This window comes from Neolamprologus multifasciatus, chromosome 13, assembly GCF_963576455.1.
Source record: "Neolamprologus multifasciatus chromosome 13, fNeoMul1.2, whole genome shotgun sequence".
In the NCBI taxonomy this organism is placed as follows: Eukaryota; Metazoa; Chordata; class Actinopteri; order Cichliformes; family Cichlidae; genus Neolamprologus; species Neolamprologus multifasciatus.
The window spans coordinates 22313244-22336034 of record NC_140451.1 but is presented as its reverse complement, the minus strand read 5'-3'; the positions used below and the strand labels follow the sequence as shown (position 1 = coordinate 22336034).

Below are 22791 nucleotides of genomic sequence, written 5' to 3'. Positions count from 1 at the left end.
TGGTTTTCCACCTGGGGGAAAAAGAGTAATTTACACACTTATATTGTACTCTTGTTAAGTACATTTTGTCTCACCACAGAAAATGGCTTCTTGTTTTTACCTGGATAAACAAAGGGAATAGAGGCACTCTAATGCCCAGCATCATATCTGCCAAGATATCATCCGCAACCTTGAAATAATGCATATCTCCCCAGTCCCCTTTCTCTGAACTAACCACTAAGAAACAAGCACAAGTAGTTAATGTAAGAGTCCTCCTGTTCTTTACAGTCTAAAAAGGTTTGGGTAGCAGCCAAATGTCACTAACAAGTAAAATCAACAAGCTTAATCTAAATGCAACCCCTTTAAGACAGATATGAAATGCATTCTTAATAACAAGAGCCTGATGATATCCTTCTGTTTCTCTGGCAACCCTCATCTGCCTCCACTGTTTTCTCCTCCTTTTCCCTTTCCGCCCCCATCGTTCCTAACAGATCTTCCAACAAATTAACTGCTTTTTAGTTTGCAGCTCCGTTCCCCATTAATCCATACGGGGGAAGTGTAGTCAAGTTACACTGGAGAGAAAAGAACTGGTACATTTTAGCGATGCAATTAGGGCCCATTAGTCTTGGCTTTAATTAGAAGGCTGGAGCGTTGATATTTCAAGTGCTGGTTTGTGCTGGTGTTGTGTTTCCCCGCAGCATCGCTCGTCTCCGTCCTGAATCGGGAGTCTGTCTGGCGCGAGTGACTCTTTGTGTTGTGTTTTTTTTTTTTTTTACTTTGGTTTCTGCGATGTGCTGTTATGTTCTGATTTCAGCTTAGTTGCATTTTTAAAACAAAGACATAACCTCAAAAAATGGGGGAAACAAGGAAAAACTGAAGGGGAAAAGATATTATAGAAGTGAGGGCATTAGAGGAAATTAGAGGTTAATTTGCCAAAAGGGAAAATAAAAAATTCAGGAGAGAAAAAGCGAGCCAGAGAGATTTTTTTTAAAAAAAGAAAAGAAAAATGAGAGAGAGTGGGGAGAGAGAACACGAGTGAGAGATGAGTGAGGAGTTAAAACCTGAAGCCTCAAAGTCAAATTGATCTGCTTGAGGTGCCACATTTAATTGTTAGCCAACAGACAGACATGACATCTTAGCTCTGCCGCTCTCTCCCCAGCCACATTAGCCAACCGCACCGCTTCATGTTCACAGAGTGGAGGCAGACTGTCTGGAGGAGGAGCAACACTCACCATCACTCCATCCTCCTTCCTGACTCATCACTGCTCTTTTGACTCTCAGCCCACAGCAGCAGGGACAACAGGAAAGGTCACAGCAGACCAAAGGCACGGTGTGGAAATCACATCTGTCTTTGTTTAGATTGTCAAATATAAAAATAAAAATATTTACAATATAAATTTAGGCTGAGTAATGCCCAGCTGCCCTTTTACACAAGGAAAGAGCACGCAGTGTTTATATGAAAGCATCAACAGGATTTTTCAACTCGGACTACTCTGTCCTCTACCTCCCACCACTCTACTTGTTCACTTTGCCAGGAATAGCTTATTAAAAACAACTGAGCTCATTACAGCCAATTAAGTCATGATTCATCTGTCTAGATGGCATTAATATGTTAAGCAGACCACAGCATGCACACATGTTAACTGGCACACACACACACACACTCACTTAAAAAAAAACAACACAAATTTATGTAGAAATAGTGTCGCTATGAACAGCATAAGCACTTATCATAATGAACATTTTCAGTAGTCAACAATTATATTTTTGGTCTCTTTGGTCATCATTTAGACTGCTGACACTTTTTGTTGTAATTACCTTGGAGGAGGTTTTGTTTCAAGCGAGTTAGACTGTACTGTACCCTCATACCTCACCAACATACTCCATCACTGCGGTGCTTTGAACAAACTCTGCTCCTCTGATGCTCAGTCAGGGCCAAGCACCAACCCCGGGGCAACAGACTGTTCTCCGTGGCTGCTGCTTGATTCTCAAAGTCTCCCCACAAGCACATTGAAGGCTGCACCAACACTAAAAAAAAGAAAAAATTATTGGCGCACCTTATTCAAATTAATGTATTGTTTAGTGGAGTTTTATCTTTCATCTTAGGGTACACTGAAAAGTCTTCACTAACCAAATATAATATTATTATTAATAGTAAAAACAGTTATGTCTTCTATTTGCAACTACTGCAAAATTACTATTCATATATTACAGTGCTGAACATTACTGATACTAAGTGTAGTTTCTGTGTTTAACAAAAGAGGTATCCTTAAATATAGTTAATTCATTAATTAATATTAATTACATTAATTAATATTAATTAACTGCAGCTAGCCTACTTCTTCATTATTAATTAAGTGCAATATTAATCTCTTTTAAACCCTACTTTACTTTGCTATTTATTATCATTGGGATTACATTACATTAGCGGTAAATAATAAATTTAACATACAATTTATGTAGTAACATAATGGAATATTCAATGCAATGCCAAATTTTAATTGACCTCACTGAAGGATTAAAAAAAAAGTGTTATGCATTTCCTTACATTTTTGGAAAAAGGTTAATGCACTATAAAAGCCCTGAGCAGCACTTACAAAGCTGTTTTGTACACGGCATCTCATTCAGATTGAGAAACCTGTTCGTTCTGCTCAAGGCACCAACTGTAAAAGTTATGAGATCTTCCTCTCAGACAACAAATCTGTAACCTTTTGAGATTACGGCGCACCACTGACACTGTCACCCCATTTAAGCCCAACTATTTTCCCATAGAGGTTTTATCTTTCCTCTAAATATGTTGTACAATGTAATTAGGCTTCCACTGAAAGCACCAGCAGGCTGTCAGTCGGTTCACAGACCCGCGGCCCTTATGTTGACAGGCCAAGAAGAGGCCCCGGGGTATGAGGGAACCCAAACAACAAGAGTGTGTGTCTGTGTGTGTGTGAGTGAGAGTGGGAGACAGAAAGAGAGAGAGAGTGTCTGTGTGTGTGTGTGTGTTTCCAAACTGGGAAGTATTTCATAATGAAAAAAGTAAATAGCAATGGGCATGTGAACATTGCTCTGTTGTCAATCCTGATCCCAACTGTCGGTTATGAATATACTTTATTTTCCTCCATTACAATGAGTGTGTTAACAAAGTTTCCAATTACATCAACACTGACAAAACCACCATTTCAACAGCTGTCTAATATGGCAGGGTAGTGGAAAAAATGTGTCAGAGTCACGAGGTTGACTGTGTCCATTTTTCAGGCAGTGAATCTTTGGCAGCTCGGAGTGAGGCTGAGACCAGAGCCCCTTCATGTCTCTTTCTGTTTACAGGGCAGGCAAATCAAAGATGCGTCTCATTTCAGAGGCTGTAAAAGTGCGCCTAGGGATGGATCAGATGTCTCTGATACACCCAATCCTCCCTGAGCAGCTTCTACTTACAGGCTACCAATCCATGTATCCTCCAAATGAACACTGCAAACAAGCTGTGTAATTAATTGTTCTCAAAAATAAACTGTGTTATCTTTTCAAGTAACCTTAAAAATGGCTTCCCAGTCACGCCTGCTAAAGAGCTTTCAAGTCCTTGTTGAAATTAAAATCAACTAACTTTGTCTTGATATCAATTTATATTTGGCAAGTGGAAAATGTGAATATTGCAAAATAACGTTCAAATCAACCTGGAAAATTTCCGGCTTGACCGACTATGACATGTTAAACTTTCCACTGTTGCAGTAACACAAACAGCATTTCAGTTTATCACATACAGCTCTGTTAGTGCTTTTAGAGCATCAAAGCTATGGACTTTTTCCTCTCTTTCTATGAAAAAGAAAATCAATGGAGGTTTTTTGTCGAATTTTCTCTGGCAATATTTTGTTTCTTGTGGTGTATTTGTTTCCTGAGTGGTTACAAATAAAGCCTATCTAATCGAAACATCAATTCATTATCTGAAAGTGCTTGTTATAAAGGGGGGGGGGGGGGGGGACGTAACAAGCGTAGCTTTTTACTGGAAATTTCACAGTCTCCCTTCCGCTACAGGGTGGCTCCAGCTATGTGAAATGAAATACGACTTAATGTTTTTGATGCACTTTCAGTCATCAAGGTTTGTTTCTGTGGCGGTAAGAGAAGGAGCCGTTGGCTTCTGTTTGGCCGAGTGGCTTAAACTCACAGAGTGCACACATTGGCTGCCTGAATGAGACAGAAGCAGTCCCAGCCAAGCGCCTGGATCATACATCTCCTGACATTTATCCCTCCTCCCAAAGAGGGCCAGCTGGGAAATAGCAGCACGGACAGGCCCCCCATCACAGACAAGCTAACGGCTTCCATTTACAAATATTTTTTTGTAAATACTATATCATGTTCTTAACACAGCAGGTCCCCTGGGCTGTGCAAAGAGCCCTGTGAGAGTATGGTTGGATGTCAGTCTTGGGGCTTGTATCGAACTGCAAGCATCTGGAGGCTGGAAGTCTATGTCCCACATGCATGCGGGGAGTGAGGCTCCACGGAGAACATCCTGGGGGATCTCGCCTTCTGCTGCTTTGAGAGATTAAGATGCAAGACCTCATCATCTCCCTTGCTACCACATGGACACATGGACACACACACACACACAGCGCCCACAACATGTGGCGGCTCTCTACTTCTCTTCATCCTATCCAGCCCCATTTTCAATACACACACACAAACATACACACAGCTGAACACTCCCCCCTCTGATTAGCTCATAATGGACGACTGATGTCCCCAAGACCCTCCGGACCTCCCCAGGGAGCCCTCCAACTCTGACCCCTATCTCCACCCTGCACTCCAGCTTCTTAAAACACACTAAATAATCCTTCATTTGACAGGAGCTTGAATGAAATTCAGCTTAGAGTCGCACCATTTACCCTGGACAATAGAATATTGATAAACGAGCCACTTTAATGCCATCTTTTTTTTTCTTCTTTTTGCACATGTAGAAGAAAGGATAGGCAGCCTGTTCTTAGCACATAATCTTGTTAACAATTATTGCATCTTGGTCCATGATTATGTTGTTGCTGCATCATGTCTACTAAGTGACTTTCCTCATTATTCTTAGTTGTGCTGTGTCACGCACATCAGTGAACAGTGCCTAAGTCCATACAGTCAGTGTTTTTAACATGTAATTCCATGTTATAGAAATCAGATCAGGAAAGTAAACATGTTTTCATAAACCTTGTTGTGGCTGGGCCTGTGCCACTATGGAAACAATATCCAGCAGATTCATCAGAGCAAGCAATTAATCACCTCGTTCTAAAATAAACAAAACAGGGATCCTAAACATGTGCCTATTAAATCAGCAAGCAGGGTTGGATGGCTGCTTTTAGATGCAACATTTACATGTAATTATCTTCTTATATAATTAAGTGCATTCAGTTAACAAGCATCTTGCTAACGGGCCACATTGCTTACCCAAATGAGCGGCGGGCAGCCCAGAACGCTGAGTGAGTGAGTAATTAGAGCTCAGCATGCCAGTGTTAATGGAAGTGATCTAAAAAAAAAAAATAAAAAACATCACTAGAGAGATGTGGGGGTAGATGAGGCGAAGGAGAGAGGGAAGGAAAGAAGGAAAAGATAAGAGCGGGTGATGCAGAAAGGAAGCTTTGGAATTAATGTAAAAGGGCATCGTGAAAGCTGAGTGGGTGTAGTCATTGAATTTTTGGGTTGATGACCCCAAATTTCAAACCAGAGAAATTAATATCACTCAACATGAAGCTACATTTTTGCAATTAAGTTGCAATACGCTTCAGGAAATACTCCAAAATGAGCAAATATACTGAACCTTAACACTTAATCTCTAATTGCAATACAAACAAATGCGTGAGTACTTCAATCAAAGTATGAGTACAAATTGCTAAAATTAAAAGAAATAAAATATTGACCAAGATGAGGAAGTAATTTAGCCATTCACTTTATTAGTCTGCTCTTTGAAGGAAAGTTTGACATTTAGGAGAACACCCTTACCTACTTACCTGTTAATTATCAAGCCTTAGAAATGCTGACATTTTCATCTTTGGAAAGTGCCACGCACATCATTTCCTCTGATTTCACTGTTTATCCAAAGCTACGCTAACCATTTCATCACTTAACCTTGAGATATGAACATGGTATTGATATTCTTATCTATATATCTCTAAGAATATGAATACACCAATTTCCACAAATGTTACACCGTAAAATGTTAAGTGACGCATATTTATAGTAAGAAAACAACACCCGTACCTTGTTACTACAAGGTTTTGTTTGCAGAAAGGCATATTATACGTGCCCTGTGACACTGATAGAGTCATTCAATAAACAATAGTGAATGACTGCTGTGTGTGCTGCACTGATGTTAGCTCTGACACGGCAACACTAAGGCCCGCCCTCGGTTCAACACCTTTCTTTGATTCTGTACTGCACAGCCATGAGCTCATCCTGCCTCGAGTGACACAGGGACAACAGCATGAACTTTGTCACACTCTTCTCTGCACTATCGCTTACTTATCTGTCTGGGTGTGTAATGCATGAAGTACATGATTCCAGGTTATTGCTAAAAAAAAAATCCTCACAACTTGTAATAGAATATTTGGAGTAAATTCTGATCTTTATTTTATTGAGCTGGTGGAGTTTCTTTATAATTGGAGTGCTTTAATTGCATTACATTTCGCCCACTGAAGAAAAAAAAAGCATGAATTCCCCCAAAGTTCAATACCAATCTAGTGGAGATAATTTTGTCTTGTATTTAAGAAATATGAGCACTTTCTTTTTCTGCGTGGCCTGCAGCTCTACACCACAACAACAGGCAGCCTTTACATGTCATGTCAAACCACAACCCTTTCAAAGCTCACCCCACTCTGTCAACCCTGTCACAACCACAGCAGATAACCCACTAATGCTACACATAAAAATCCCAAATACCCTCAAAGTCAGCACCATTGTTTGGTTATTATTGGTGTTCAAGAGTGCCCAGGTGAAACCCACAATACAACTGGGCCAGCTCGGGTTCAAAGAGCCACACTGAATGGCTGCCAAAATTCCTCACAATGCGCTGATCGCAACAACTTATAGTGAAATTATGATACAAACTATGCAGCAAGTGAGTAAGGAATATCAGGTCCCTTTGTCCCGACGCTTTCTATTGAGTTCAATAAACACTTATGCTCTCTAAAGGACTGAAGCTCAAGAAGGGACAATGGCTCCCTTCAGAACTCGACACCAGACCTTTAACCATACAAAATACTCTATCCTCCAAAGACTAATTGATGTTATTTGGCTTTTGATAAGTCAGATGTAGGCAGACGAAATAGTAAAGAATATACACGGTGCTTTTGATGGCACGTAACATGAGTAACTGAAATACAAAGAGTGAGGAAAAAAAACAAGAAAAATGCAAAGTTTTTGGTTGCTTATTACCAAAGCCGTGATCATTTGTTTTCAGGGCAACAAGAGTGTAATTTGAATAGGGACAGACTTTAAAAGGGGGATCGCCACTGTGTGCTTAGAGAACTTGGAACCATCGGCCAGCAGCCTGTGAGCATATTGGTTATTGATATTCTCTCCCTGTGTCACACACACTGCATCTGGCCCTGAACACAACAGCCGAAAAAGCCCTCAGAGCTAGGGTGAAACAAATACATTTGCACTTTTTTCTTTGGCAGCCAGAGCTGGCAGGTGAAATTGCTGGCCGTGTAGCCTGAAACTTGGCTACAGTGCCATCTACTGGTGACAAATACCATGGCTGAAACACTTGGGGAAGCAGGAGCTGGTTGGAAAGTGCAGAAGAAGCAGTAAAAGGATTCATATTAAGCCGAACAGGTTTCAGATATCACTGTTTCATTTTCACCTGCCTTTTTCATTATGCATGCTTTTTCATTAAAGGTCTCACTCAAGAAGCCTGCATGTTCCAGAGCAAAGGCAATTTTAGAGTTGTGGGGGCAAGATCATATCTTACCCAGACAACTACAGTTCATATGTTGAATGGTGCATCTGCTATCAGGGACCATGAAGAGGAGGAGAGAGGAAGATGTGACCCTTTGACTAAACGGCTAGGTAGCTCTCCAGCTTATCAAACCATAAATACACGGAACATCATCACAAAATCAACTTTTATTGCAGGTGACAAGTCTAATTGAGGCCTTAGCAGTAAAATGTGTCTCCTCACTCAATAGCCACAGACATTTGTGATTCGTGCATAAAAAGATGCAACGTAATACCATAAATCAGCTAAATAAAACAAACACATAACAATGCACAAACATGCGACAGCAATCAAATTCAGATCTTCACAAAAAGGTTCCTTGCATCTACGTTTTACCCAATTTTTTCTTACACTTATTTCAGTGTCTTTATCACCAGTTAGTCAAAAAAGAAAACTATATATATATATATATGTATATATAGTTTTCTACACAGCATGCAAAGATCTGTAATACATCACCAAGCACCACAATGAAATGGGACATTAAGGCAGAGATGACATCATGCAACATGCCTCCAGGACAAATATAGATCATGTTTATCTTTAACAGATGATTCATTTGGGACATGGTAAAGAGATCTGAACTGACTGCTACGGAAACGTCCGCACATTTAACAGGTAATGATGGTGAAGACCACTGCCGCTACAGCGAGCTGAAAAAGAACAAAATTCAGCTTTAAGTGCAACGTACTTTTTTCTAAAGACGGAGTATTTTAAATAGATGTTTGTGCATGTTCTGTCCTGGGCTGTTGGCGAGGCAAAATTGCATATTGATTTACAATTAGATAATCAGGCTGAGAAAAGATTATTATGAAACTTAAACTACAAAAATAGACTAGGGACAAAAACAAAAGGTATAATGCACTTTTTCTTACACTTCAGGTTTTTTTTTACATTTTACCTCCCTCCTCATCCCCCGAAACCCTTGGGAAGCAGCACTCCGAGGTTTTTCATTTGAGCTTGCATTATGCCCCTGTATCTCTGCTCATTTTTCATCCGCATTGCATTAAGTATTGATATTGATTTCTTGTAAATGGTGGTGAAATGGATGGCTCGCACTTTTTTGTGTTATTGTTCTGCAGCACTTGTAGGTAATTTATTACGGCTGAGGGTCCGGTGAGGCCTCCCAGTTCTGTGTCCCTCCTCCTGATGGAGCGTGCCAACCTGACTAACAAAACACGCCATGAACTGAAAGGCCACTCATGAGAAGAATGAAGCATGAAGAAAGTGTGCATGCACACCAGCACCAGCGCACACATGCATGCACATTGTATCCCTCTCCCTCTCCCTCTCAACATCGCTCACATTCATGGTCCACCATAAACCGGCACACATAAGAGGGTCCCTTGGAAAACACACAGCAATAAACTGAAAAACGCTAACTTTACAGGCATTTCTCAGTCTTAACATGAGAGTTGTGTAGTGGGCAACTATTTTATTTCTCCTTTCCTCCTATTTTTGAATATTATTCTTTTTAGTGCTGTAGCAGCACTTGTACTGAAATCCATTCCCAGTTTTGTGACAAAGCGTGGCCTTCTTGACAAACTGGAGTGGTTTACTTGCATTGTCATCCTGGCCAATTTCTTTTCCCTGCTGCCACGGCCCCAGCAGTCTATTTGCATTTCAATAGCCTCTCTGTCTGCCTCTATATTGCCTGATATTATGTCTGCCTTGTATGAATTCGAATTCAATGTCTGCATCTGCTGTTCCACTCCCAAGCAGTCCTCGTAAAAGGTGAGCCATATGAAATAAGGCTTGCAAGCAAAAGGCATTGATGGCGTGTGGTGATGTAAACCAAGAGAGACGCATTATGCAGGCTTGTGTATGGATTTCTTTAATAAAAAATCTGTTTACATGTATGTTCTGCTTTTACATAAAACTGCAACAGAACAACATTAGTGAAGGTAGTTGGAATCCATGATTTTAATAGCGCTATTATTATTTGTGGGCCTTTGCTTTATCATGCCCCGTCTTAGCTATAGTTGCAGAGTAATGTGCTAAGAGATCTCTTCTGAGGTAAAGAAAAGCGCTGCGGTAAAACTGATATGCCCTGTTTACGGTCTGTGTCACCACAACACCAGGACCAGCCACAAATCATGGTTGGTGCCATGGTGTCAGACACCATGGGTCACATGACAGAGTCCCACAGAGGTCCCTCAGGACTCCCAGAATGCCATCCTTTTTAGCTGACTTTCTGTATCTTATGGGGTGGGATGCCAGAGGGGCAGAGGCAGTTACTATTAAAGTTGAGAGGATTTACTGGAATTTCTATTTTAAAAGATATAAAGGCCACTGGCTGATTAATCTCCGTTCATGGGGTATTGGAGAGAAGATGTAAAGATGAATATCAGCTGAGTGGCACATCTTGAGCTCCTGAGCTCCAGCAAGCTGAGTTGTGATTACTGGGACCACAGTGGTGTCAACAAGGCTTTTACCAAAACCACAAGACTGAGAGTACATTTGTTCAATTTAGATAATATTCTTACTTGCACAAAAAAAATCTAAATGGCAAAAATGCACATATGCTGTTTCTTTATATCGAAGCATAATGGCATGTTTCTACCCCTCCTCTTAATATTAACCTCTGCCAAATGTAGCTTCTGTTCAGAAACAATTAATGCCAACCAGTGTTCGGGTGCACAGGCAGGCTAACAGCTGTGTTTGGGCCACTTGTTGTGCCTCCAGCACAGATAATTACAGCAATCGAAAAGCAGAGCAGCCGCTCGGGGAGTTTAATAATGTACAAGTAGTCGCTATCTCTTTATAGATCATGTTACTGCAGCACTCACTGACGTGTAATTTAGATCAATCAAAAAATATGGCAGGGCTATGAAACCAGTGCCTTTGATAATAGTTGGCAGGTAGTAGTCACCCCCTGTTGTCGAAGCATCTGATATAAAAGGCTTCATTCCACCCTCCATCAAGGGGCCTGGTGTGCTAGGATGTGTAACCCAGGCAACAGATACATAAAGCATTATGGGACTTGATTTAATTTGTCTAAATGGGAGCTGGAGTATCTTGGTTCTCAGTTCGAATGTCCCTGTTAACCACCACTACAATGTAATGGGCTCCTCAACTTGGAGCTGCTGATTGAGTCCTGCTGGTATAGGAGGTTTTCCACTATATGATGTTTTCTGTTCGAGTGTGTGTGTCCAAGTATGCTCCATGCTTGTGTCTGTTCATAGGTGTGTACATGTAGTGAGTTTTGGTTATAAAAAAAAAAAAATTAGACTTCAGCAACTTATTCAACTTAAATCTCGGCCAGGTTTTTCACACTAGCATAACAATAGAGTGGTATTGTGAATATGCCTCAAATGATCTTGGCAGGATTTTGTTCCTTGATGCTGTCACCATCTGCCTTTAAAATATTCTGGGGTCAATAACCTAGTAATCTAGCTCACGCTTTACTCAACACTATGTAGCTTTCAATGTACACAAACGCCATGAAAGGCAGCGTGGGTCAAGCTTTGTTCTCAGCTATTAAGTCCTTTGTTCAAGTTGGTCCATTGTGTATTTTCATATACGAGCTCACCGCTTCGGCCCATTTTAGGACCTATATGAACCGACACAACTTATCCGATAATACCTGGGTATCCTTTTCTGCTTTGCCTGCTACTCTCCCTGCCTCTGCCTTGTTTTAAACTATCTGAACCATTGAAGTGGCTTCCTCTCCTTGTCCTACTCCTAACTTTCCCTCTCCTCCTCGCTGCCTTGCTTTCAACCCATGGGTCTTTGTTTTAAATGGCAATTCATCCCGTTCGTCCGCTCAGCCACGTTAAACATCAATTTCCTCACCGAGCACACATTACGACCCAATAGAAGAAATAAAATCTCAGCCATTTATTGTGCACCCCCACCCGCCTTTTCTGGCACTGCTATCCACCACTGGAACTCTCATCAAAGCAGCCCACATCCAACAACAAGGGAGCAGCTACACAACAATGCTGATGCCATTCGACTTCCTCTTAAGTCGTTTTATACTTACTGCAAAACAGTAACGATTTCAAGGGCCTTTGAATTCCTCCAAGAGGCACCAGCTTTATAAAACATGCATGAGGTGCTCAGTAAACAATGCCCAATGGTCTTATTCCTTTTAAATAAAACTATTTCCATGAGATGTAAGAGAGACTTTAATATTGCCTTAAATATTAAAAGAGAGAACTGAGCCTCATCAATTTTTCATTTATTGGGCCTGCGTGTAAGGAGTCATCAATCTCAAAAGAAATTACTGACATTTTCATTTCAAATAAAAAAGGGTACACTTTATCCAGCGGTAATAGGGATTGCCACTCTAACACAGGGAGCATTAAATGGCTTCTGGAGTGCTGAAAATGAGAAAATTTTCTTTTTTTGGTCTCAGAACAGATTGTGGTTTTTAACCTTGTGAGGCAAACATGCATGAAATTGCTAAATAAAATGCAACATATTACCTTGCTAACACTTTAGCCTTTAAGGGGAATCAAGCTCATTACAAATCAATAATAGTCTACCAAAACAAGTGCATATTCCCTTCTTCAACAAGCCCCAACTCACTGAAGTCATAGGCACCTGGTTGTTTTGCTGTTCGTTGATATTGATATCCTGTGACTTAAATACATTCTTTGATTCTACTGCTGTTGTGATATATTGTTATAAATGTATCCATCATTACAGTGCCTCTCCGCCTGTTTGCCTTTAGGCTTGAAGGTTTGTAATTACTGCACAATAAACAAATGGTTTGGGTAATGGGGGGGAAAAGGTCTGGAGCCTACAGGCACTTGGAGAGGATTACAGCGAAAGGAGTCCACTTTTCACCCCCCAAAACCCCTCAACCATCACCACAAGACCTGTCCCATGTCTCACCACAACTCCCCCTGTGGAATCACCCTCGCTGAATTATAAATCTCTGAGCTGTGTTGATATATCATCAACTGAGCACATACATCGTAGAGGGGGGAAATAAGGGTTACAGTAGGCTTGGATTTATAACAAAAGCTTGACATATGCTGCTAATTCACCTTGACAACACTGTCACTTCCTGCGCGGTGAGTAATTGCTCAACAGAAGAAGAGTTTGTATGCACCTTCACTGCCAGGCACTTCCTGAATCATGTGACTCCTCCCATAATGGATGAATATTTGTTTATAATTTCTATACACAAGTCTGGTTGTCAGTCCCCCGCTCACCACCGCGCGCTGCTGTCTCATTTGCATAGGTAGATTGAGACGCCGCGAGCGTGATGGTGATGGAGGACGCTGATGAATAGCGCTCTCTCTATATCATGGCACCTTTGTAAATGTTTGATTAGTTTTGAATGGATTACTGTTAGATTATCGGGTTTGGGGCCCAAACCTAGACACGGCTCTGCGGCTTGGAGACAGTCCCTTACGGGTGTCCTGTGACAAAACGGGGGCCGCGACTTGACAAAGAGTGAGAAGGGTGGAGGGCGGAGGCCATGCTTGTTTATGCAGAGTTGTCAAAATGTTTGATAACACTGCTGTTCCCCCTTATTCAAGCTTAAATATTGGGGTTTAAAAGCAGTGAGGAACCTCAAGGTTAGAGGCATCATTAGTGAAAGTTGAGTGGACACAGTGCAGAAGGACAGAAATAGAAAACAAAAGAAGCTTTCACACCAATAATCTTTATATAGAATAAGACTCAATAAAGGTTCGCAGATTTCTAGTTATCCCATTGCCTTTAATATCAGCTCAGCATTCCAGCAATATTTAACGGGTTGGTGGGAATCTCATAGTCAGACAGCTATAAATTTCCCGGGGCTGCTGTGAGATGCTCTTATATTGCTTGTGTGGCAATCAGACTGGTGATTATATGGGTAATGAAACATGTGCCTCCTCCTGTCTGCCCCTTCCATTGCTTGTCCCCCTCCATCTCTTCCCCTAACTTTTCTCTCTCTTTCTGGTTAAAGCTGGTGATGGATGGGGCGTAACTATTAGAGGGAGCAGTAACCCATCAGTTCTGAGGCCTATTACGCACAGCTGGACGCTGAGTAAAAGGAGTACAAGGCGTGGAACAGTGACACCACAGCCGGCTGCCTCACAGGTTAGCGCTAACCCTGCTGCCCACCCCTAACGCCCCCAACTCCAATCAGTTTTCTCGAAAAGCTGTCTTGCCTCTTGACAGTGCCTCCGCCATTGTGCTCCCTCTCTTTCAATCTGTTTAGCTTCCTGTTGTGACCTTTCATACAGTCAAATATATTAGCGAGTGGTGCACTCTCATTAAAACAGTGCATTAACCAAAAGACTCTTTGGAGTCTAAATGACAGCCGAAGGAACTGAAAGCTAATAGCCGTGGGCAGTTGGGGAAACTTAACTCATGAATCAGTGCGCTAATGCCGGAGCAGCGAGCCTGGAGCGCTGCAAGCGTGCAGCACAGTCTCCAGCAGCCCTCCCCCCCCATCCACTCTCTCTGTCTCCTGCTTCTTTGATCTCCATTTTCCTCAGCAACTCCCCTTTTCTCTCTCCTTTTCCCACTCCAACTGCTACTTATCTCTCATATTCACCATCACTGCTATGTTCACATTCCACTTCTCTCTGACACGTTTATTCTTTTCTCTCAGTCTTTTACTTGATCATCCCTCCCCTGTCCTGCTATCTTATTTGTTCATTTCATTCTCTGCTCATGTCATTTTGTGTTCCCTTATTGTATTGCACTTGTTGGTGCCATCATTTCTACTTTCCGCCTCCCCCGCTCTTACAGTTCTTTCCCTGTTCTCTCCCAAACTCTTTATCCACTCTTGTTTTGAAAAAGGGTGAAAGGAAGAAAAAAAAAAAAGCAGGAGCCACAGAGAGATGAAGACAGAGAAAAGGAAAAAGTAAGAGGAAAGGGGGACGAGTAAAAGAGGAGAGACTAAAAGCTCATTACTTTCTCTCTGATGGGAGAAAATGAGTGAGGGGGCAATAATAAAGCTTGAATTTTTCAATACTGTTAAAAATGGGGCTCTGACAGCTCACCGCCAGTGCAAGGGACAGGCGCCGACAACGCATGGTGAGCCACCGAATTAGCAATACCATATATCATAAAATCTAATTAAATCAAGGAGCAGAATCAAATTAGTTTTCTGTGACTAAAACCGCCCGCCAAAAGGGCTCTATTAAATGAACTGGAGAGAGGGAATTAAATAATTCACAGTGAGGGATTTTGCATTTATACAAAAATTGTGCACTTAATTGTCCGTGCTATATTACAGATTTGGCCTTATGTTAACAATGAGCCTAAAGCACACTTACTCGTGTGCACTGGGCACACATTAGGGCCTACATGGTCGACAAGGCTTCAAACTAAGGGGATATTAGAGTAACCACTGGCTCGATGGCACTAGTATAGTAGGAGCATGGCAATCTAGAGCAGGTAAAGAGTATACTGATTATACTCCACCCCGCTACAGTATGCTGAATGAAAGGCAGCAGCGCTGAAAATAGAGGGATTTAGATGTGAATATTAGGTAAGATATTACATTTGATGCTTCCAAAGTTATGTTTCAACATGCGGTATAATGCAGGCTTTGGACTTATTGAGAAACCTAGAGGCAGACCATCAAACTAAACATGTCAGATGAAGTTCTGTCATGAAAATGGAGCACTTTTGTTACAGTGCCATGTGAGCATTCAACCATCTCAGCTATTCTCTTCATCTCTCACCCCCATACACCCTTTCCTTCAATCTCTCCATCTCACGCGCTTCCCTCCCTGGCATCAAAACAGCACAACTTTATTATAGTCGCTGTCAATACCGTAATAATAAAAGAACGCAGAGGGGAGAGACTACCATATTACACTTTTAACGAGAATATAGCAGATGCACATTGAGTGAACATTGAGTTTTAAAACTTGTCGGCGAGTGATTTGTGGCCTTGTCAGTACAAATATTTTTCAATGTCATGGCAGCAAGCCGGGGCTGTCACTTCGGCGGTCAGCTGGGATAGGGGGGGGGGGGAGGCAAAACACAATGATCTGGCCCTTAATGGAGAACCGCTGGGACTGGCATGGAGGTGATGAAGCACTGTTTAGTTTGCGACGGCCATATTTCTGCTTGGGGACACTATTATAAAACATAGTGTTATTTTGTCAGATTTCAATCATGAGCCAGGTTATTTGTCACCAACTGTCACATTGTTAGGGCAAGTCAGGCTGACGGTGAAAAATGTCCTGTCCCAGTCCAACCCCCCGCTCCGGAGAAGACCAGAGTTTTCTGTAGTCTAGAGGTGAAACTAAAAGCAGCTGCTTGCATGTGTTGTTCTTTTCAGTTGTCTGATTAGAGACTAGAGATGCAAAAGGAAAAAAGAAAAAATCTGCAGAACATGAATTATTTATCTTGGTTTTCTAGTTATTTGTCAAACAACCCTTTTATTCCTTTTCTTTAGTTATTTTCATTTCTGTCATACTGTGTAATCACAGGTCTCAGTGAGTCCGTGTTTAGCACCAAAGACAGAATCAAGTTTAGTCATAGTGGAAGCCCCAGGGAGCCATGGTTTAATTTAATCCAATAAAAAATGCACTTAGATGGGCTGTACACATATATGACCTTCTTTTACTTCCTTTTAGGCAAGGTATAAAATAATAAAAGTGCCCATTCTTTCTTAACATGTCATATTGCAAACAGGAAGTCACAAATGGACCACGTGGGGTCAAATCCAAAGGTCCTTCTGTTCTTGAAACTTTACTGCAATTCTTCAGTGCTTAAACCTTTTTGCAACATTGTCTCATTTAACAATATCCCACTCAATATTTCCGGAACTGACTTCATTTTTTGTTTGAGTACAGATTAGAGGCTGATTCAATAAGGTTCAAGGAAGCAAGCACTTCTGTGACATACAGTATGATGAACATTACATGCCGGTGCACACTTATTCTTGAGATACCACGTAGAAGGCTTTGTAATTTGCTATTTAATTTTCCCTCTCAGCGGTTACATCTCCTACTGAAATGCAGAGGAAAACAAGAACCTGGCTCGTCATTTGCTTACTGACATTGAAATCTGCTTTTCAGATCACCGTTCATGTCAGTGACTCAGACACCCCTCAGTAACTTCATTTTCAAACCATGTGAGTTTTATTTCCTTGTTGCCCTTGTGTTTCAACAGCATGGCCTCCAGTATAGAAAAGGTATAATCCCAACTCTTTAAAATCAGATATTTCCTGCAATTTATGCCAAATGAACTATGTATATGCACCATTACTTCAGACTGTTTGTAGATGCTGTTGATACCAAACTATCAACCAATATAAAAGTATGCAAATAGAATTGGATTACTTACAGTGCCTTCTGTTAGAAGAGAGACAGGGACGACTTTGTCAAGTTCATGAATAAAAGCTGTGTTTTTGCGTCCGAAGGCGGGTCAGCTCTCTGCGCACGTCTCGTCCATTACCAAACTGCCTTTGTGAATTAACCGAAATATGTAAAGCGAGACAAACTTTTTCCTTGTTGACTGTTTTTTGTTGCGTCTCTTTGCACTTTAATTTTTTCCCTCCTTTCATTCACGGTTAAAGGGGATGTGAACATACTTTCACATGCACAGACATGCACGAAACACATGCAATGCAGCGCACATATGTGCAAACACACACAACAACCATTAGCTTTGGCTGACACGGTAGCCATTAGCACACCGTTTCTAGTTGTGTGTGCTCTATTCCAAAAGAAGAATCATTTACATAATGTGTGTTTTCCCCAAACGGTGCGAACAACCGGCACTCTGTGTAGGTTTCCTGCTGGCAAATGTTTCAAACTGACCTCGGGAAACGGTCCATCCACAAACGCTGTGCTGTTACATCCATAATGGGGCTTTTACTTGTTTCTTTTTTTTTGTATATGTGTGTATCTGCAAGCAGGCAGATGTGTTTCTGAGAGACTGTGTGCCTTTGCATATGCACATTTATGCATTCCTGTGTGTGTACGCTTATCTACAGCTGATGACTCTGTGCCAGTTGGACAGCTTTTATATGTATTAATATTAATATGTGCTGTAGATGAGCTGTAGCCCATCACATACCTGCCCTGTGGTGCAGAATGTCCAAGGGTGGCCATTATCGTCCTGCTCTGACTGTCAGTGAACCTGTAGGAAAGTAAGACAGGCGTGTTGACTACCGTGCTGGGGTCAAACAGTCAGGCTAATACAGCTCAAACCATCACCAGCATATACTATATTTGCACTGCAATTTCATATGAACGCATTCCTTTATGGATGCGCGCTTAAGACCTACACAATGCCTTACACACGCACACTTTGCTTCACCAATATGCACCCTTTCCTCGTCATAAATTAATGAAAAAAAAGGTATATTATAAAGAATTTCCTTTATACTGATGTTTATCTTGCATGTACAGCATGTGACAAGCAGTATTCCTTCAAGACTAACTTGGTGCCTTGGTCCTCAGGGCGGTATTGATGATAATGTTAACCATATCTCATAAAATCAATCAATCAATGGCATATTAAATGTGTACGTCTCGGAGGTTGTCAGTGGAGCGCTCAGGGGTGAATCTCCAATAGTGTGCCCCAGCTTTATTGCCTTTTATGGGGGATGCACCAACGCACTGTTTCCAAGAAAATACACCTGTACAGTATATCAAAGAAAGTGACAGAAAGGGAGGACAACTAAACACTCCCCATCTCTTTCCCTCTTTCCCCTCTTCCTTTTATGCACGCAGGCATAAAAACACCCCACTACTGCACCGCAAAATAGATGAATTTTGCTTCAACAAAGGGAGTATGGTAATTAAATGTAAGATAAGGCTATTCAGAATGCCCAAGACTGTGCCAAGCAAATATCCTGATCAGCTTAAAATCAACCAAGTGGGACAAAATAACAAAAATCCAAATTGGTTGGTCTAGATTAGCTTGATAGGGCTTTCAATATAATACACAACAATGGTCAAAATGAATAGGAATCAAATTACAAGAGCTGTGATATGGCATGAAACTGCATGGGGGAATTCAAGCACAATCGCTTTTCAATGTGGCTTCCAATATTGCAGCCAATCCTCGCACGATTCATATCCGATCACAAATAATGTTTATCACCCTCATATCTCTCTCCCTAATGGAAAAGGCCTAGTGTTGGGGTTTAAGGAGTGCATTTATTTTTAATGAGGTCTGGGCATTGGCCAGAATGAAATGAACAGAGAGTTTTGGGACACAGACTAGAAAAGGCTGGCTCTAAAAGGTCGATCCATCCTTTTTAATTTGAACAGGTTATGTTCAATTCTAAGTTGCTAAGCTGTTTATTACAGCTGAGCAGCAATTTCACTGAAATGTTGCAGAATTGTTTCGAAAAGGGACAAAGCACGCATGCTATTGCAGAAGATTTTTTTCCCCCATGGTAGATGCTTTCAAATGCTTGGGTCACACTAAAAACGCATACTGCAGCAAAAGTACAGTAGTGTTTTTGAGTGGTTTCAAATCCATAACGTTACAGCTGACACCTTTGGATACCTTTTGTTGTGGGTATACGTTTTCCATTTATAAAACTCTCCAAGTGCCATGTGAATTACTGTTGTAAGACTTTGATATTCTGGATGTTCAACTTGTCATCAACTGCCAAAATTATGCTTCAAGAGGGCTAAAAAAGGAAAGCAATATCACTCGAACCAAGTAATACTTTACCGTGTTTGCGAGTCCAAAACGACCATCAAATTTCATGTAAAATAAGCTCCCGCACAGGAGAAGACACCCATATTTTATGTCTAACTCTGGAGCAGAAGATGTATTTCCTGCTTCCCTAGGAAGCATGATTGGTGTGTGACTCTGTATTATGATGAGATCACTTGGTGGGGCTGAGGATAAAATGTCGCTTAGGATAATGTGATTGCCCTTAAGGTACAAGGAGGTGAATTATATTCCCTGATTTATAATCTGAAAATTAAAGACTCACTCATTTTCTAATTTAATTCCACCTTCAATGGAACAATGTTCACTCTGAGCCAAATTGGCGAATAATGTTACTAATTCAGATGCAGATGTAATTTCTATTCGGGGGGCTGCGGCGTGTGGTGATGAACGAGTCCCGGATGGATCGTTGCCACTCCTATCTCCCCGTCTCGACAATTCCCCAGCAGTTGTGATAATAACCTGAGCAATAAAGGAAGGATAGGCAGTGCTACCCTGTTCCACTCCTCATACCCCAAGTCATCTGATACTTCATCTAATAGTATTTCTGTCCTTTCTTGTGTCACTCTGTCTTAAGGCAGCTGACACCGTGCTCCTCCATACAGGAAAACAGAGCACAGCGAATATTACATGGGTAAAACTGCATTAACACAAAGACTCTTAATAACCTGCATAATTACTGCTGCCTTCTGCAATACAAAAAAGTCATTGCAATAAATCTGCTGTTAAAAACTTGATTGAATGCAGGGTAAATGTCAAGGTAATTATGAGGCGGTGAGGGTTAAAAGCAACGTTAAATCCTCCTGCAGTGTGGTGACATTCAAGCAAAGGAGGAAGAGATACTAGCGGAGGAAGGATGAGAACGACGGAGAGAGGGCTGAGTTTGTAAATGTAGCCCATACGAATCTAACAGCGCCTCAGTTGTTGCTGCCCTTTTATTTATGAACGTGAACCATTTGAGATATGACCTCTCTTTGACTGGTTTCTTCCTGCATGCTACTGGGTCCATTAGGGAAAGAATTCATCATGTAAAATATCCTAATGACACAAACACAATCACAACTTGCAATTGGAAAATAACGTGAAAAGATTTGATTTTGCCATTTCTGTGTTAGTCCTCTCGACCAAGCTGGGAAACCTTCATCTGTGTTTCCAACCACACACCGTGGAAGGTTGCAGAGTGGAGATGAAGGGGACAAAAGGCACCCACTTCTGGACCCATTTTGCACTTTAAGCTACCCAGAGGATTAGAAAGGAAGTGTGCAACATCCCTCTATTCATTTCAAAATCAGTCAGCCTTATAGATGCTGCAATACATTTAGCTGAGGCTGCCAGAGGTCGGTTCATTTAAGCGATGTTTAGCCCTGATGAGGAGCAGAGGGGTCAGGTGGGGGAGTTGTGGCACATCTGAGAGGTTGTGGGCACCTTGTCTTGTGCCTCCTCTTCAAAGCCTAATGATCTGCTGAGCATAATGACCCCAAGATGACAAGGCCCATAAAAGCCTCGACTAGGCCTCCTCTAGCCATTGCTCACACTCACTTCACTTCAAAAATAATGTTAAAGAAAAGACTTTTTCTGGTCGTTTTGTTCTCCCTGATCTCTCTCCCCCCAACTCCCAGCCACTGTACAAGCCAAGGCTTCATGACAAAAAGCCAATAGAGTTAGCTGCCAAGGCTTGGAGCTCTGAGAGGGATAACTGGCGCAGAAGGTTAAAGCAACAATGTGCTCAGCCCCATTGAGCTGCTCCTTCTGTGCTGATGGTGAATGTGTATGTGAGTGTGTCGGTGTGTGCGCGCATCTCAAACTAAGTGTGTATGTAAGATGTCAAGGGTTGTTAAAATGTATATGCTTTGATATATCTAAAAGAACACCTGTTCACTTGTCTACTCTACAGCTCCCCATATAAAGAAGACCTAATTTGATTTCAATTAAACCTTAGTTATGAGTTTAAGAGTTTAGGAGAGACTGAGTGTATGTTTTGTTAGATGAAAAGAATATGAAGAATATGAGTAAAGCAGACAGTGAACTGCCTCAGTAAAAATGCAAATTATTGGCTTCTTTTATTTTGAAATGCCCACTGAAACGCAGTAATTTGACAGACTCTGAAGTGAAAAGTAAATGTCTGGATTTCGAGATTACAAATGGCTTTCTCTCACAGAAATTCACTATTTCATGGCTACAGCTTTTCCACAGAAGGGACGCAGCTACAATGAAAGGTGTGATATCACCTCTCTGCAAGCCATAATGGTGCCTTGTTTGAAAATGACAGGTGTACGAATGAGGCCCTCTCTTTTCCTAAGTACGGCAAACCGTGGTCATTCACTCTGCTTTGTTTTTAGCGTAATAGCCCCATTTACAAAATGTCGGTGAAATTAATGTGGGACAAACGCAGCGGTAACCGAGCCAACTAATTTTTGCTCATTCGACTTGAATTATTAATAGGTGAGAAATATACCATATGCCTTCAGAAGAACGGCATACATTCATTTTATACAGAATTGCTGCTGTTTTGTGAAAAGTGTAAGTAGCTTAACTGCTCTTTTCAAAACGGGTGACTTATATGGAGGCCTTAATGATGTATAAATTAGCCTATGTAATTATGCTTCCAGCTGCTGCCTTGGGCCAGGCTGAAACTATAGGCCCTGAGCACCGACACTCAAGCCTTCATCACCTGAATCCCTTTTAATCAAACAGCACTAGTTTTCTCTTCTCAGATCACATTAGAGGGAGATGGAGAGAAAGAGGAATGCATTGTGTGCCAATATACATGTTTGAAAGAGTGCACTCTTCACGCTCAAGCATTATTTTTTTCTTCACGCTTTAAAGCAACCCCCTGTGCATTTTTAATTTTGAACTTTAAACAGACACACAGACAGCATCTTTGACAGTAACTTAAAATTTTTTGTCACGCATGACTCAAACTTTATCACTCTACTCGGATGTATGGCCCCGTCACTACAGCTTTAGTGTGGAGTTTGGCCGAAAAGTAACACAATGTGTTTTTTGTCTTGGTAAAGAGACGGGGCACCACCTAGTGCACAGTCAATGCTACAGCTTTAAGCCGTCCTTCTGAAATCTTTGTTGGTGATTACATTGTTTTCCAATCTATACCTTCAGCATCCAGTGAATTGCAAACTAGTTTAGTTGTCACTCTTTACAAGTTGGCTAAAATGTATTTTTTTTTTTGTAACGGCTTTCATTTTTAAGATTGTGTCTGTCCATCTGTTGATGAAAGTTATTCCTGTCTA

At 41.3% G+C, this 22791-nt stretch overlaps 1 long non-coding RNA gene across 1 annotated transcript in view; it reads right to left on the bottom strand.

Annotated features, from left to right (window-relative positions):
* LOC146505551 (uncharacterized) overlaps positions 1 to 22791 on the bottom strand; it is a 50992-nt gene that overhangs the window by 25467 nt on the left and 2734 nt on the right. The window contains exon 4 of the long non-coding RNA XR_014877555.1: positions 17927 to 17989. This is a non-coding gene — a long non-coding RNA (uncharacterized LOC146505551). The remainder of the gene's footprint in view (positions 1 to 17926; positions 17990 to 22791) is intronic.